This window comes from Mandrillus leucophaeus, unplaced genomic scaffold, assembly GCF_000951045.1.
Source record: "Mandrillus leucophaeus isolate KB7577 unplaced genomic scaffold, Mleu.le_1.0 Scaffold170, whole genome shotgun sequence".
NCBI classification, from domain to species: domain Eukaryota; kingdom Metazoa; phylum Chordata; class Mammalia; order Primates; family Cercopithecidae; genus Mandrillus; species Mandrillus leucophaeus.
The window spans coordinates 1,597,541-1,602,371 of NW_012101699.1; the positions used below are offsets into that span (position 1 = coordinate 1,597,541).

The 4,831-nt window shown below is 50.0% G+C and overlaps 1 pseudogene; it reads left to right on the forward strand.

Moving 5' to 3' along the window:
• Window positions 1–438: 438 nt before the first annotated feature.
• LOC105537307 overlaps window positions 439–4,831 on the forward strand; it is an 11,568-nt pseudogene continuing 7,175 nt past the window's right edge.

Below are 4,831 nucleotides of genomic sequence, written 5' to 3' on the forward strand. Positions count from 1 at the left end.
AAGTCAGTTAGTAGAAACCCCTAAATACCATGTGGCAAAAAAGATTTGAAATTTACTTAAATATTCAGTTTATTTTCTCAGATGGGACTTTTTTTTTTTTTTTTAAGACAGAGTCTCACTCTGTCGCCCAGGCTGGAGTGCAGTGGCGCCATCTTGGCTCACTGCAACCTCTGCCTCCCAGTTCAAGCAATTTTCCTGTCTCAGCCTCCTGAGTAGCTGGGACTACAGGCACGAGCCACCACACCCAGCTACTTTTTGTATTTTTAGTAGAAACGGTTTCACCATGTTAGCCAGGCTGGTCTCAAACTCCTGATGTCAAGTGATCTGCCCGCCTCGGCCTCCCGAAGGGCTGGGATTATAGGCATGAGCCACCGTGCCCCGCTGGACTCAATTTTTAATACATTTTTAACACTAGCTTTTGTGCTAATAAAATTATGGATGGAAACTGAGGCCCTCAGAGATGCCATCGGCCTTGATCCCTTGGTCCTATTCAAAGATCTCGAAGTTACCGGAGATTCCTTGGGGCAGCCGGACATTCCTGTGTTGAGGAAGCGTCCACTCGCGCGCCGTGGGAACGTTGTAGATTTTGCTGTGATGAAAACTCCCTGTGAGGCCCCGGTGCCAGGATCCACTGCTGGGTGCTTTTGAGGGTGGGAGGTGGAGGCGTTTCTGTTTTGCTTGGGGGATCAGCCTCACCCTTTCTCCTTTTCCTCTGGGCGGGTGCTCAGATGGTGAGAGCATAGTGCTGATGAGGTGGGCCCTGGGGTGGAACCCATGGCCCCCTCTGACTCCCAGGAGACCTGGCCAGCTGCAGCGGCTCCCGTGGACCAGCAGAGGGATAAGAGAGTAGCTGACGTGGAGGAGCCGAGGCCCACTGGGGGCTCCGGGAGAGTCCGTCCGCCTGTGGACAGCAGCTCGGGGCTTCAGCTGCTTCCAGAGAGGAAACACCGCTCCCTAGACTGAGGCATCGTTATGGTTAAAAAAAAAAACAAAAAACAAAAACGATTGTTTTTACCTTGGTATAAATTTTTGTAACAATATGTTGTGACAGTTACCACTATTTGTTTTTCTTTTTCTTTTTTTTACATTTTTGAAATTATTTATAGAGATGGGCTGTTGCTACATTGCCAGGCTGGTCTCAGACTCCTGGCCTCAGTGGTCCTCCCACCTTGGCCTCCCAAAGTGCTGGGACTACAGGTGTGAGCCATGGCAGCTGGCCTGTTTTCCTTTATACTACAGATGTTATCTGAAGCCTTAAAGCCTCCTGGAGTGAGAGCTAGTTCATAACCACGCTGTTTGGAGAGAAGAGAACTATCTGGAATTCTTGTTCTCCAAAGATGTGGAATTGTCATCCCAACAACAGCCGTCCCTCGCTCTGTCCTGAGGACCCTCAGGTGTGGCCCATCCACCCCCTGTCCTGAGGACCCTCAGGTGTGGCCCATCCACCCCCTCAGCGTTTCCCTCTGTCCTGGGGCCGCTCAGGTGTGGCCCATCCACCCCCTCAGCGTTTCCCTCGGTCCTGGGGCCGCTCAGGTGTGGCCCATCCACCCCCTCAGCGTTTCCCTCGGTCCTGAGGACCCTCAGGTGTGGCCCATCCACCCCCTCAGCGTTTCCCTCTGTCCTGAGGACCCTCAGGTGTGGCCCATCCACCCCCTCAGCGTTTCCCTCTGTCCTGGGGCCGCTCAGGTGTGGCCAATCCACCCCCTCAGTGTTTCCCTCTGTCCTGGGGACCCTCAGGTATGGCCCATCCATCCCCTCAGTGTTTTTCCTCCCACGTTCTCTATTTTTTGTTTCCAATCTTCCCACACAGGTGGAGAGAGGAGGGGATCCCATTGCCTGTGAGGAGGACACGGCTCCTGGGTGGGCCCTGCAGATTGTGAAGTTCAAGTCACAGCTCCTGGGAACATCTCTGTGTGTCAAGATCGTGGGGGTGAGACAGATGCAGGGACCACACTCTGCCCTGCTCTGTACCTCTGAGTGTTGATCCAGCTGCCTTGTGACCAGGACACTTAGAAGAACCATAGATCCTGCAAGAGGGCAGGTTTGGAGAGCGAGATGAGCATGCTTGAGGGATTAAAGTGTAACTTGAACCACTGCCTTGCAAACTGCGTGAGGGTGTGCAGGTGTGTGTGTGCTGGGAGGATGTTTAGCAGCCTCATGGAGGGGTAACTGACATACAAGAGAACAAGGCTGGGCGTGGTGGCTCATGCCTGTAATTCCAGCACTTTGGGAGGCCGAGGTGGGTGGATCACCTGAGGTCAGGAGTTTGAGACCAGTCTGACCAACATGGTGAAACCCCATCTCTAGTAAAACAACAAAAAATTAGCCAGGCGTGGTGGTGGGTGCCTGCCGAGATTGTGCCACTGCACTCCAGCCTGGGCAACAGGAGTGAAACTCCGTCTCAAAAAAAAAATTTTTTTTTGATCAATATTGACACACGTACGCACCTGCAAAACCATGAGCATAGCATGGTTTTTGAAGACCAGGAGTAGCACTACTCCCAAAGCTTCCTCGTGCTTCTTTGGAATCCCTCCCTACAGCCCCTGCCACCCCACCCCATCCCAAGCAGCCACTGATTTGCTTTCTGTCACAGTCAGTAGATTTGCAGTTTTCTTAATACCACTTCTGAGCCCAGGAGGCAAATACTTTCTTCTTATTGGGTGGACCTTTCATGGCATATTTAAGCTTTTGAATTCAGAGGGTGAGAGAATGAGAAAGAAAAGGCTGGTCTGGGTCACTCCTGGGAGGCCTGGCCCTAACCACAGTGTGGCTCACGTGCCCTGGAGCCCCTGTGCACAGGACAGCCCGGACTGCCCGTCTACAAGCTTTGTAGCTCCCCCATTACCTTTCCTGGACCAGCTGGGACAATCTCAAACTTTTCACCAATTCTGACATCTAAACAACTCATGCCAGAGACAGGCGCTGTGGAACCAGCAGGTGCGACCTCACCTCCGGTCCCCAGAACACTGAGCTGTTAAATGAAAGGTGCGTCCTTCCTTCTCCCTTCCCAGGGAGAATGCTCTGCTCTTCTTCCTGCTGGATCCCTCCTCTACCTGCTTCTCTCCCACCTCCTGCAGCGCCTGCCTGGAGCCCCATGGCGATGCAGGCAGACTCATCTGTACCCTCATTCTGTTTGCAGAACCACGTGTCTGGCCTGGCTCTGCCCAAGGACACCACAGCTTCTCCATTCCTCATGCCCTGTCCCTGTGGGGTGCAGGTGGGGCTGGGATGGGGCACCCGCCTGGCCCACGGTGGCATCAGGCCCACTCTCTCTAATGCAGGAAGCGTTTCAGATGCTGGGAGCCATGGAAATTGTCCTCATCCTGATCATATCCTGGCTTGGAAAATGATGATGAAGACAGTTTTCCCTCAAGATAGATGTAGCCTCTGTGACAGTGCCTTGTTTATTTTCTAGCACAAAATAGGCATTAGAACAGTGGGACTTTGTAGGTATATGGAGATTTTTAAGGCTTCTTAGGAGGCAGGTAAAAATTTCCTCAATAAGACAAACAGAACACTATCCCAAAAGAAAATGATTGATACATTGGGTGATAGTAAAATTAAGAATTTTTTCATCATTAAGAGAGTAAAAAGATGGGGCCAGGTGTGGTGGCTCATGCTGTAATCCCAGCACTTTAGGAGGCCAAGGTGGGAGGATCACTTGAGGTCAGGAATTAGAGAACAGCCTGAGCAACTTAGCAAGACCTTGTCTCTACAAAAAATGAAAAATTAGCTGGGCGTGGTGGTGCATGCCTGTGGTCCCAGATACCTGGGAGGCTGAGGCAGGAGGATCACTTGAGCCTGGGAGGTTGAGGCTGCAGTGAGCCATGATTGTGCCACTGCACTCCAGCCTGGGTGACAGGGTGAGACTCTGTCTCTTAAAAAAAAGAGGCAGGAATGGAGGAGGGTGAATCACAGAGTATAAAGAGAATTCCTGTACATTAATAAGAAAAATGCATGCGGGGCTTAATACCTGGGTGACGGGTTGACAAGTGCAGCAAACCACCATGGCACATGTTTACCTGTGCAACAAACCCGCACGTTCTGTACATGTGTCCCAGAACTTAAAATGTTTTTAAAAATTAAAAAAGCTGGCAGACCAATAGGACAATGGGTGAAAGAAATGAAGAGGGACAAAAAAGGGAAGGAGGAGGGAGGAAGGGAGAGGAAAGAACAAATGAACATCCAAATGGCCAAAAAGCATATAAAACATGCTCAACCTCATAAGCCATCAAATTTAAACCACAGTGAGAAACCAATATTACACCTACCAGAATGGCTAAAATTAAAAACACTGTTGATACCAAGTTTGGGCAAGAGTGTGAAGTAACTGAAACTTCATATACTGCTTTTGGGAATGTAAAATAGCACAACTACTTTGGAAAACCCTTGGGTAATACCTACTAAAGGAGACCACACCTGTGATCCCCACATTCCACTCCTACGCATAGACCCGAAAGAACTGTGCACTGTACATGTGTTCACCAAATGATGTGCACTAGAGTGTTTGTATCAGCACAATTCACAGTAGCCCCAACTTCCAACAGGAGAATGGATAAGTACCTCTCAGTGTATTTATAGAGTAAAATTCTTACAGCACTGAAAATGGATGAACAGCTGCCATGCACAGTTGGTGAATCTCAGCAACATAATGCTGAGCAGAAGAAGCCAGACACAAATGAATGCGGACTGCACGATTCTGTTTCTGTGAAACTCTAAAACAAGCAAAAGAAACATCTGGTGAGAAGTCAGGATAGCAATTATCTTAGTGCTCTGGGGGAGGGTGGCTCTGGTAATATTCTATTTCTTGATCTGAGGGCTGGTGTCCAGA